Source organism: Balaenoptera ricei, chromosome 12, assembly GCF_028023285.1.
Source record: "Balaenoptera ricei isolate mBalRic1 chromosome 12, mBalRic1.hap2, whole genome shotgun sequence".
NCBI lineage: Eukaryota > Metazoa > Chordata > Mammalia > Artiodactyla > Balaenopteridae > Balaenoptera > Balaenoptera ricei.
The window spans coordinates 86,017,336-86,030,861 of record NC_082650.1 but is presented as its reverse complement, the minus strand read 5'-3'; the positions used below and the strand labels follow the sequence as shown (position 1 = coordinate 86,030,861).

The 13,526-nt window shown below is 39.3% G+C and overlaps 1 protein-coding gene across 7 annotated transcripts in view; it reads left to right on the top strand.

Moving 5' to 3' along the window:
* RIMS1 (regulating synaptic membrane exocytosis 1) overlaps positions 1-13,526 on the top strand; it is a 472,918-nt gene that overhangs the window by 39,234 nt on the left and 420,158 nt on the right. The window lies entirely within an intron of this gene.

Below are 13,526 nucleotides of genomic sequence, written 5' to 3'. Positions count from 1 at the left end.
ATTCTTTGTTAACCAATCATATATACAATAAACTAGCTAATATAATGTCTTCCTTCACCAGATCCTTGCATTTGTAGAAAGCACTGCATACAACAGAGCTTCTCAATCTTGGCTGCATGTTAAATTTTTAAGATCATGATTCCCAGGCTGCATCAATTAAATTAGAATCTGTAACGGGTGGGACCCAGACTTTGCAAAGCCCTCCAGATGATTCCAGTGGGAGCCGATGTTGAAAACCACTAACTTAGAAAGAGTAGCTTGTTTGGAATGAGATGCTTCTTGGAGAGAAATAGAGAGGAAGCAAGAAAAAAATTCCAATAGATTAGTCTCTCATCAAGAATTTGATATATGTGAAAAACGTGCTAAATTTTTGTATGAGACTGAAATTCTCCTTTTTCTGGTTTAATTTGGTTCGTGGAAGGAAAGGGAGAGATAGCAGCATTTTGCTGGGCCCAGAACCGAGCCCGTTACCAGCTGTAATTGCACGTGGCACCTCTCCTCTGTAGCACTTGTCAGGGTTGCATTTTATTTTTGTATTTATTGGCATCACTCTTTGACTCACGCTTCTGTCTCCTGGCAGAGGGGACCCTACTTGAGAGCAGAGCCCCCTCCCCAGGTTCAGGGGTAGAGCTGACACAGCTGGCACTTGATCAGTATTGGCTCGTGAATGAATGACTTTGGTCCTTCAAAGGAGGGTAAAAGGTAGTTAAAGAATAGAGGTGACCACCATGGGAACAGATTGGTTCCGTTTTCACTCTTTGTAAAACCCTTGTTAGCCAGATGGAGAACAAAGTACATTTTATTTGGAGAGATATCAGAATGTATTTCACTTCCAAATGGATTTTCTATAAGAAAAATGTCTGGGAGAAAGGTGATTTTGCATCATATACAAATGGGGGAAGTGTGAGAAAAAGATAATATAGAAGATTACTAAGAAGAAAAAAGACATTTTTTTTAACATGGTAGTGAGTACATTCTTCAGAGAACTATTATATTCTTTTCTAAAAAGCTTGTCTTGTATTTAAACAAGAAGTAATTTTAAGGAAACTTGGTTCCATGAAAGTCCATTTTCATCAGAATGGAGATTTTGTGTGGAGTGAAGATGGTGTCTAAAAGAACCCAGAAGGGTCAGATAAACACTGACAGGAAGTTTGGAAACTAAATTATAAGAAAATATTCTAAAAGTTCAATTGAGATAGCTAAAGATATGAGCATCATCATGTTTAATGTCTAATATTAAAATTAATGGGATAGGCATGGCTCAGGAAAGAATAAGAATGATTCTGCCGTGCTCCAGGACTCTGAGACCTTGGTGTGAAATATCCAGTTCAATTGCTAGAGAAAGAACAGAATATTTCAGGCTATTTTTGCAAATTTGTATTTGTATATCTGAGGAAATTAAGAATAATATTTTAACGGTCCAAGACATGATATAGCTGATGACAGACATTGTCAGATTAAGATAGATTTGATTTCACTACTGTGTAAATTCAGAAATAGGAAAGTCCCAAGTGTGTGGGAATAAAGGTGTGAGTACATGAAGATATGGATTGTGAAAAAGGAAAGCAGTTTTGTCATATTTACAATCATAATTATCTTCAATAAATCATTTCTCTGTATTTATATCATATACTTTTAGATCCATACTTCCAAAACAGTGTTAAATTGTCATCATAAGAAATGTAAGGGTGAAATGAACTTGTTTTTATACTTTTACCATGCTCTTTTGTCCCAAAAAATAAAGCCAGGCCACTTTTATGTGGTTTTTATTCTCCAGTTTATTATTTTGTTATGAACATCTTCAGTTATCCCTGTGTTATATTTTTTTATCATTATAAGTGTTATATATAGGCCTCACTAAGAATGTCTTTTCACACACACAAAGGGATCTAGTATTTGTGGCTTCAAGTGACCATTTTAAAACTGAATTTTAGGTCAACATTGGTTTGTTAAAAGTAATTGTCTTAATAAAAGAAAATAAACTAGATGGCCTGTTGAAATGTATGTAGTTCATTATTTTGTAGTATTTTCATTTCTAATAACACTATTTCTCACTCTGTGCCTGCTGAGGACCAAGGTGTAGGTTTTAGTAATATTAAATGATGGCATTAAGAAAAGCTCTAGTTACTATTTAGACTACTTAAATATGATCTCATCCATCTTAATTTATTGTAGAGTATTTTGCAAATAAAGATAATAAATTTATGTTTACCACATGACACGGTTATTATAATAAAACCAATTTCATTGGGTTATCACGTTCACTATGATCGTTTCCCAGATATTAGGACGTATGAACATTTTACAGAATCAGAATTATACTGCTGGGGGAAAGACCCTAGAGATTAGTCAGTCCATTACCCTGCTTTACAGATGAAAAACCAAGGCCCAACAGGTAGTTACTTAGATAATGATGAGCCATGAGTACAATCCTAATTCCCTTGATTCCTAGCTTACTGCTCTTCTGTGTCACATTTTACTGATTTTTAAGTGAATCAGGTCCAAGTATTTGTCCTTTGCAATCCCCCTTTTTGTTTGCATTCCTTTTCATCACGAAAATAAAAAGTATCCTCTTCCACCACTTTAAAGCTTGCCTGAAGATGTACAAATGGAAATGATGTTAGCACAGCCAGAAGCGGAAGATATCTGGTCTAAGTGTTTAGATTATATTAAGTTAAAGGTCGGGTTGGAAAAGTCAGCATGGATTAAAGGCAAAACCAGCATGAGCACGAAGACCAGTATCCACTAAAAATATAAAGCAAAGATTGGCCACACGTGTACCCTTTTTTATTATGAAGCCACTAAAAATATAAATAAATCCTTATAAAAGTAAATTATGTACTGTTGACACTATTTTTTATTTTTGACTTTTGGAATAGATTTTTGTAATTATAATTTCATGTATTCATGCCTAACTCTGGTTGAAAACACCAAATTCAGAGCCATTGACCCTAAGGAACTTAATTCTCTCAGTTCAAAAATAGGACTTTCTGAATAATTTCATCAGGAAGTTATTATGCTTTCATTTTAGAGGGTCATGTAAGACCTCAGGAGAAATACTTGCTTAATGTTTTGTATTTAAACACAGGACATTTATATCAAGACTCTAATTTAAATATGCTTATGAAACGTAAAAGAAGGAACAGAAAGAAAGTCTGACAGGAATATCTTAAGAATTGACGCAAAGAAATATAATCTTACTTTGAAATGAGTAGACTCTACCATGTATAAAGGAATTTAAGGATTGCCATTCATAGACAAATTAGAAAATCTGTCCTCTTCTGATAATGATGAATTTATCATTAGCGATGATTAGTGGATACCATTCTAGGATACATAGCTTGACATACAAATGTTCTACCACATGCCTTGGATTTTTTTCATCTTTTATGGATGGGAAGATCCTCTAATAATCTGTTATGGAGTGCAATCAGGGAAGTATATAAATTCGGAGGAATACACTTGATAGAAGTTACATATTTGAATAAAATTATGAAAAGGACAGAAGAAGGGAACATAAATCAAAGAGTCTTTACTGGGCTTCTAATCCTTTTTTTAAATTAATTTTATTTATTTATTTAATTTTGGCTGCATTGGGTCTTAGCTGCTGCACACGGGCTTTCTCTAGTTGCGGTGAGCGGGGGCTACTCTTTGCTGCGGTGCGCGGGCTTCTCATTGTGGTGGCTTCTCTTGTTGCGGAGCACGGGCTCTAGGCGCATGGGCTTCAGTAGTTGCGGTGTGTGACTCAGTAGTTGTGGCGCACGGGCTTAGTTGCTCCGCAGCATGTAGGATCTTCCTGGACCAGGGATCGAACCCATGTCCCCTGTGTTGGCAGGCAGATTCTTAACCACTGAGCCACCAGGGAAGTCCCTCTAACTCTTTTAAAAAAAAAAAAAATTATGGAACGCATACTTATGTGCTAGGCACTGTTCTACACATTAGGGCATACAACAATAACTCAGATGGCCAATAATCCATTTTAGCAGTACGTACTTTTTACTGTCAAAAGCACATCAGTGCTTTGAATGCTTACAAAGAAGGGGATGGTGGGGAGTAAGTTGGAGAGAAAGCGGATAGAACAGGAAGCCCTGAAGGGCAGGAAGACGGTGGGAGAGAACCAGGCTGAGTTCTGGGGCTGCATCCCTTGTAGAGCATCTTCTGATGCAGCCTCTGCCTGAGCTCCTCTCATGGACCCTAGTAGGTCTGTCCGTTTCCACCTCTGCAGTAATTGTCTCACTCTATTTCCCCCTTGTTTTCCTGCCTTTTCTCACCCCTGGACTCTGAGGTGCTTTGAGCCATGAATCCTCGCATCCCAGATCCAGCCCTGGTGCCTGGCGCAGGGCGGGTGCTCTACGGTGTTTGTCTGATGAGTATGATAGCGGTTATCTGACAAAGCGTTCAGTGATGGAGAAACAGCATCTCTGTGTTTGACCATCTGCACTGCATTAGAAACAAATGGACTTGTTTGACTGGAAAATAATGATTAGAAATATCTTTGAATTTTTTAAGACGAAATACCAGTGGCAGGGAGGAGAGGTCCTTCCCTAAATGTCTGTCAGCTCTTCCTCAATCACAAGTAGATGAAATTGGATTTAAAAAAAGATGGAAATCTATCTTGAGAACAGTCCCATAGGCCTGTGTTCCAATCAGATTTCCACTCCAACGTGTGATTCCAGAGCTGCTTCCGTCAAGTTGCTGGCTATTGGAAATCATTTCAAATAATGATTTAATAATGTTCTAAAAACAGTCTGCAAAACAAAAACCCAACCCAGCCCCCATCCAGTAAGTGGGCCTTACTGGATGCTGGAGGGAAACCCATGCCTTCGAATGAAAACTGCAGGTGAAAATGTACTTGAATTAGTGCCTGGAGAGCACCCCCGTGCCCTGGCCCTCACCTCCTCAAGTTTCCATGGCGAGTACTGTTTTAGGTTCTCTCTTGAGACTGTGCAAAAGCTCTGGGGTATGGGAGTAAAAGCATGAGCATCAGTATGTGCTTAGTTCACACGGTTAAAATTAAATTCCAAGAGTTCACTAGAAGAACTTTGCATCAACTTGACCCAGCATTACCTCTGGTATTTGCTTCAGCAGATCGTTTGAAACACATAGCTGTTGTCTTTGGTTTCAAGTTTATAGTCAGAGCAGTTTGAAATCTGTTGGCACTGAACGTGAAAGCCAAAGATGAACAATATGAAAGCCAAACATATTAACACTGAATATAGTTAGTGATGAATCACAGTTTGTCAGCTTTCAAGTATTACAATTATCGACCTAAAAATACCCTACTGTACCCTGTCCCCTTCCCTACTGCTTACCCTTCTTGCCACCTGAAAAACTTCGAGAGCTGTTACGTGTTTGTTTTTAGGTTGTAATGTTAGCACCCTTCAATATTTTTTACTTATAAATTTTCTTTTAATTGGCATATGTTTGTATTTTGAGATATGTATAATAGCTCACTAATCACACTAATTGTGGGTGGCCATCAGTAGCATACTGGGGTTTATAGATTATTCACTGTTGGAGGAGGGGGAGTCTATGTTAGCTGGATTGTATCAGTGCTGCTAATTGAAGAGGGGGAAAAAAAAACTTACTGCAGACTTTGATCCTGGACTCTGAACCCTAGGGTGTAGGTGTCAAATGATGTCAGGTTCCTACTGCTTACTATTAAAGATCCCAAACATGGGGTTGTTTTACTAGCACACCTGTCTAATTTTTGGAGCTCAAAAAACCTCTTCCATTATTATGCTTATCCACAACGTCCTTGAATTTGTAGAAAGACCACCTTTCCCTCTAGAATTAATGTGTGCGTGTGTGTTTTCCCCTAAAACAAGGGATGAGATGGAACTCAAAATTAAAGCTCTATAAAATTCAACTACTGTTAACATTGAGACCAGTGGTAAAGCAAGCATATTGAATAAAAGGACAAAGTAAAGTAAATGCAGCTAGAGTTGGAAAAAATAAAAGAAAGCAAAACAGAGCAAGAAAGAGGTGAAAGATAGCTAGATGGTTTGGTTTCCTGGGAGGTTTCCTTGCAGTTTTGGGTGAGACAAGAGAATAATCTGGAGGATGAACTCTTTCCCCTCACTTCTAGAAAAACACTTAATTTGGTATTATACTGAAAGCCCTTGAATTCAAACAGAGATGAGGGATGAATATTTTATTAAGTCGAATGGATTTCTCCTCCACCAACTCCACATCTTATTCTGTAAACCAGAAAAGATAATTTATGTACCAATTACAAATGTGTCAGAACACAATCTTACCTGATTTAAGTGCTATGGATTATTTTTTTTAATACCATGTATTTTCACATATGTGCTGTCATTATTATAATAAGAAAAAAATAAAGAAAAATGTATAGTCATATAATTAGCCTCTAGAAAAAGATTTGTTTAAAAAGCAGAAGTTTCTCTCTGTGACCTACAATTTGGTTTAGACACACGTGGTTGGTGGGTGAACTACAGGGGCAAAGTAGCCTGCTCTTCCTGGGAAAGAAGAGGCTGATGGGAGCACATAGGTTGCCCTGTGGCCCATTTGCTTTTTGACATTCTCCCAGTTCACTGCTATCAGCATCCTTTCTCAATGAGCCCAGCCTGATATGCCCTTAAATATGGGAACATGTACACATTGGACCTGCGGCCACAGGGACTGGCTAGACTTTCTGCTGCCCTGTCACAGCCAGGACACCAAAAGTTTAAAGTAGATTCTATGAACATGACTTTGAAATTTCCCTGTCATGATTTCTGCCCTTCCCTCTGAAATACGACAGATATGAGCTTTTCGTGAACTAATAGTTCACTGTGGGCATCAAGGAATCAAGATGCAAAGTGGGAAATACTGAATAATGCATCATGGCTGTTGGAGCTGGAGACCGACCTGGCTACACCTCCAGCTCACATCTCAGGAGGGAAATACTGAGGAATCCCAGCGACAGAATCTTCTGGGCTCCGATGGAACACAGTCGCGCATTGAAGGAAACTGTGGTGAGACGCTAAAGCTGCAAAGCGTGTGGGGAAGGATTCTGCAGGAATGAATGAGCCGCATGCCTACCTGCACCGCCAAAGGCAAAAATAATCGACAAAGAAGGCAGTACAACACCCACATGAAGCGGAGTATCCAGTTCACTTCTCCCATTTGGAAGCAGTGAGCTAGAACCATGAGCTGAGTTATCCTGAGAAGGAAAGTAGAGCTTCCTTTGTGGAACCTGCCCTAGACTGTGCGGTTGGGATTAAGCACACAGACAGCTGAACGTAGAGAATGTTCTGGTAGATGCGAGAAGTTCTGGAATGATGTCTTTGACTTTCAGGAACAAAATGCCCCTCAGTGGCTACTCTTCTAGCCAGTGGTGTGTCCATGTCACAAGACTGACTCAGAATAGGAAGACTCGGAGAGCCTGCCTTTGCTGAAGTGGAGCTTCTGTATGTTCAGCGGAGTTAGAAGTGACCCCATAAACCCTTTTCAGTCCCCTTGACTCTCAGCTGAACTTGGTCCCCAAGTGTTGGCTCCCAAGTCTTTGTGGAAGGGTTTTTCACACACATCCAAACAGTGCTCCCACACCAGCTGGGGGTCCTGCCGTCAACTCACCTCTGACACTGTGGACCTGGAGATGGGTCACATCCCACAGGTCAAGGGTTCAGTCCGGCAAGACTGCCCCACCCCTGCCTCGGAGGAAAATCTCAAGTTTAGGTTGTCATTTAGGCTTCTAACCAACCCTACTGGTGTAAGGTTCCAGTGCGATAAGGTTCCATAGCTATAGGTCAGAGGTCCCAATGACCCCCTCCTTGGGTTCGATTAATTTTCTAGAGCAACTCACGGAACTAAGAGAAGGATTTTACAGGCACACCTCAGAGATATTGCAGGTGGGATTCCAGACCACCACAATCAAGCAAATATTGCCATAAAGCGAGCCACATGGCTTTTTTGGTTTCCCAGGGCATATGCAAGCTATGCTTACACTATACTGTGGTCTGTAAAGTGTGAAATAGCATTATGTCTTAAAAAAACAATGTACATACCTTAAATTAAGAATACTTTATTGCTACTTAAAAGCTTTTGCACAGCAAAGGAAACCATAAACAAGACCAAAAGACAACCATCAGAATGGGAGAAAATATTTGCAAATGAAGCAACTGACAAAGGATTAATCTCCAAGATTTACAAGCAGCTCATGCAGCTCAATAACAAAAAAACGAAAAACCCAATCCAAAAATGGGCAGAAGACCTAAATAGACATTTCTCCAAAGAAGATATACAGATGGCCTACAGACACATGAAAGAATGCTCAACATCATTAATCATTAGAGAAATGCAAATCAAAACTACAATGAGATATCATCTCACACCGGTCAGAATGGCCATCATCAAAAAATCTAGAAACAATAAATGCTGGAGAGGGTGTGGAGGAAAGGGAACTCTCTTGCACTGTTGGTGGGAATGTAAATTGATACAGCCACTATGGAGAACAGTATGGAGGTTCCTTAAAAAACTACAAATAGAACTACCATACGATCCAGCAATCCCACTACTGGGCATATACCCTGAGAAAACCATAGTTCAAAAAGAGTCATGTACCAAAATGTTCATTGCAGCTCTATTTACAATAGCCAGGACATGGAAGCAACCTAAATGTCCATCGACAGATGAATGGATAAAGAAGATGTGGCACATATATACAATGGAATATTACTCAGCCATAAAAAGAAATGAAATGGAGGTATTTGTAATGAGGTGGATGGAGTTAGAGTCTGTCATACAGAGTGAAGTAAGTCAGAAAGAGAAAAACAAATACAGTATGCTAACACATATATACGGAATCTAAGGAAAAAAAAAAAAAAGGCCATGAAGAACCTAGTGGCAAGACGGGAATAAAGACACAGACCTACTAGAGAATGGACTTGAGGATATGGGGAGGGGGTGGGGTGAGATGTGACAGGGTGAGAGAGTGTCATGGACATATATACACTACCAAATGTAAAATAGATAGCTAGTGGGAAGCAGCCGCATAGCACAGGGAGATCAGCTCGGTGCTTTGTGACCACCTAGAGGGGTGGGATGGGGAGGGTGGGAGGGAGGGAGATGCAAGAGGGAAGAGATATGGGAACATATTGTATATGTATAACTGATTAACTTTGTTATAAAGCAGAAGCTAACAAACCATTGTAAGGCAATTATACTTCAATAAAGATGTTTAAAAAAAAAAAAAAAGAATACTTTATTGCTAAAAAATGCTAACCATCATCTGAGCCTTCAGTGAGTTGTAATCATTTTGCAGGCGGAGGGTCTTGCCTCCTTGCTGGTGGCTGCTGGCTGATCAGGGTGCTGGTTGTCAAAGCCTGGAGTGACTGCAGCAATTTCTTAAAGTGAGGCAATGATGACGTTTGCCACATGGATTGGATCTTCCTTTCATGAACCATTCCTCTGTAGCCTGCAGTGCTGTTTGGTAGCATTTCACCCACAGTAGAACTTCTTTCAAAACTGGAGTCAGTCCTCTCAAACGTTACCACTGCTTTATCAACTAAGTGTATGTAATAATCTAAAGCCTTTGCTGTCATTTCAGCAATCAACTAAGTTTGCCATCTTATGTGGGCACCTTTTACGGTGCCCCCAAATAATTACAAACCTTCAATTTGCAAAAAACAAAAACTGCAATATCTGCGAAACTCAACAAAATGAAGCACAGTAAAATGAGGTATGTCTGTAGTTACTAGATCACAGGTTTGTCCTAAAAGGATGTAACTCAGGAACAGCTAGATGGAAGAGATGCACAGGGCAAGGGCACAGAGGTTCCATGCCTTCTCCAAGCACATGACTGTCCCAAATCTCCACGTGTTCACCAACCCCAAAGCTCTATGAACACCATCCTTGTGGGTTTTTATGGAGGCTTGCAGTGGGAGAGAGAGACTGGGTTCAAGTCCTAATACAGCAGAGACAAGTGGGAATTTATAGCCAAGGAGTGGGATGGGGGTCTGTGAAAGAAAAATTACTAAGAGAAAACCTCAGGGGTAAGGGAGATTCTGGCTAAGCTGACCTAACAGAATTCTTGCTGATGGCAGACCAGGGGGACCAGACATCAGTTGGGGATGTAGAGGGTGGGGAACCCCACTGGATATGAAGGATGATTGGATGTGGAGGATGGGAGATTTTGGCTAAACTCACATAGCAGGATTCTGGCTGAATTGGGATAATGCAGAGATGAACACAGAAGTCCAAAAGTGCGGAACTAGTTGGGAAGAGGATCCAGAAGAACATGAGTAGAGTTCTGTTAAGGAGAAAAATCTTTGTCAGTAGTTACTATATTTATGAATCGGTATGTGGTGCAGTTGGGGGGATATGATAAACCAGAGTTTAACTGGACATCTTCCAAAATACTCTCTAGGGGTTTATTACAGAGCATTTGTGTGGTCTGTCTAGAGGTTATGGACCACAGACTTCCAAATTTAGGGTAAATCCTCACGTTGGGAACACAGACTAATTTGAATTTTTACGGGGGCGGGGTCTGATTTGCAGGTTTTCTTTAGGTCCTCTTTTGAGCTCCCTCCTTCTTGTCTCTGTTTCTTGTGACATAGGAGTCAGCCCTTTGGTTTCACGCTTCCATAGTATCTCTTGCCCGTGGATCGAGCCTTTTTGCTCCGTATTATATATCTGTGCTGACTCCATTTTCCACACACCAAATTGCTGCTTCTTTGCCGGGCCTCTTCTGATTAAAACTTGGGTTGAGCCGTCTGCTTGGCTTTTGGGGGACATTGCATTATCCTTCATGTCTTGTGCTTTACATCTCTGACCTGGTGCTGCCCCAATCTGAGGCCAGGCTTTCTGACTGGGAACAGGGGCCCCGGGTCCAGGGAGGAAATCCACAGTAATTTCTGGTCACTAGTCTCCTAAGTGTGATGCCACTTCTACAGGACCCCCCTTTCTACCACTGACCCCTTACCTTTGAAAAACGAATCCTTGGTAGATTACATGTGGGCACTGATTCCTCAAGTTATCTTTCCTTCCTTTCCTTGGGTCCTTGCTGGAACAGAGCTTTAGATGCTGAGAAGTGACAGCCTTAGCGCCATGGTGCCAGGCGGACACGTTTCCCTGGTAGCAGGTCTTCATGGCACCGCTGTCACAGCGCAGGGCGGTGGCCTACCCTACCTGTGTGTAAGACTAGCCAGGTACTTCCACGTCAGCTCAGTGCTGAGTCAGACAGGCAACCAATTCTGTGTTTATTGCTCTGTTACTAATATGAGGATTAAAAGTAAACTCGTTAATCCTCCCTTGGCTAGACTCCAGGAGCAGGTTGTAAATGACACGTAAAATTGATCACTCTAGATGTGATCACATATCATTTTTACTAGGTGTCACTTTCCTTTGTTTATATACATAATATATATATTCTGGATTTTTCATTCGAATGTCAAAGGATTCAAACTTGTATAGTAAATTACTCGTTATTTTTCTGCAACATATTTTATTATATTATGTATTTCACTGTTTTTGCTTTGGGCTAAATTTAATTGTAACATTTATCAAACAACAAACAGGTACAGGAAGCTTTTTTAGAACCCTGGAGAAATTTTTTAAATGTATTATCTGTTGCTATACTACCAGAAATTGCTTGATATTTTATAAAAAGACATCAAAAGTGACAAAAAATATAACTTAGAATCAAAGATTCTAAACAGTACTAAATATAAAAATTAGATGTTTATATATTATAATTTTTCGGAGTGTCTGCTTGAATATTAATAATTTTTCATGCACAATTTATCTAAATGTACTTGCACTACTTTCAAATGAGAAAGGTGTGCGAATATTAAATGTAAATTTATGTAAATATTAAAACTAACCATAGGTGTTTAAAGACTTGTGTATTAAAAATGGAAAATGTGTACCAAAAGGAAAAGACGTGTGTATTAAGATCAGAGGTAAGTTCAAATCTTGACTCAAAAAATAAATGTAGCTAGTATTTGAAAGAGTCAAGATAAAGTCTAGGTTACTTGTACATGTTCTTACATACTGTAGTTACTCCTAAGATAGTACTGATGTCTTTATTAAACAAAACAAAAACTTTACCTACCACTGAGTTGTAGATAATTAACATTCATTTATAGGTTGAGCTGTTTAGAGGTGAAATTTCACCCTCAAATTTTAACTATAAATTCTGAATTTGATTATATTTTCTGGCTATGCTTAGCTATTTGAAACCTGTGATATTTGTGGCCAAGCAGAACGAGATTCCCTTGGGAACGATGTTGTTGAATTGTACTCATGTGGTAGCGATCACTTTATACATCTCCTGCTGGGATGTCTCCAGACAGTTTTTTGCCCACAGACTCAGCACTCTTGGAGGGGCAAGAGTTTGCAATTTCTGTGAAAAAAATGTTTCACAAGGATTAGGAGCCATCCACTCTTTGAAAAGGACAAAGCTTCCTCTTTAATTTGTTGAATTTTACCTGTGCTCAAAATTGGCACTGCTTTAATAATCAGTAATTCTAACTGTGCACTGATTATGTGCACATTCAAGCCTGGCTCTTAATGTGGATGCAGCATAATGCAGGCTGGTTATTTAAGGGCAGCTCAACTTTGCTCAGCACGTATCATATAATATAGGCAATAAGCAATTTCTCCTTCTCAAAAGCAGCACTTTATTATAAATGTCAAAATTGTAGCTGTCATGGTTAGTTCCCTCCCAAGCTGTTTGAGCATATCAACTTTCTGATGGACTATTTAAACGCCAAAGTTGGAATCCATTCTTTGAGTTGCAACCCTCAAATGTAAAATTGCCAATCCAAATTTTCACATGGCTTAAACCTATTAAGTGGTAGGAAGTTGCAAACTGATAGACTCAAAATATTTTATAATACTCAACACGTGGAAATAGACTATTTTGTTACTAGTTTTAACGTATAATAAAGGAAAGCAAATTTCTTTAAAGCATTTTTTTCTTATTGTTAATTGAGTTTTCTTTAACATCTTTATTGGAGTATAATTGCTTTACAATGGTGTGTTAGTTTCTGCTTTATAACAAAGTGAATCAGCTATACATATACATATATCCCCATATCTCCTCCCTCTTGCATCTCCCTCCCACCCTCCCTATCCCACCCCTCTAGGTGGTCACAATAAAGCATTTTTCATTAAAATGTTTTTCTTAATTTTCTTGGAACACATGCTTATGTAAAATACAATGCATAAAATAAATGATGCCTCTCCATCCTTTATGCATTGTTTTTATTACTTGGTAAAATCATATTGCGATTAATATAAATTCAGAGAGGCATTTGGGTTTATTTTCATATTTACAATGTGTCTTACTACAAAAAAAAGTACCACATTAGGCAAACATTTAATACTTAAAATAGGTTATGTGTGTGAGTCTGCATTAAGAGTTTTAAGTGAATACCGTGGACATATTTTTAAAAGAAAACGTTGCTAGAAAATAGATGTAGAAGTCTAGAACTGTGCTGCTACAAAGAGGCACCTCTTCCTCTTGGGGCTTAGCCTGCCCCCTGCTGGAGGGCGTGGCATGAGGGGAGCCATCTCTC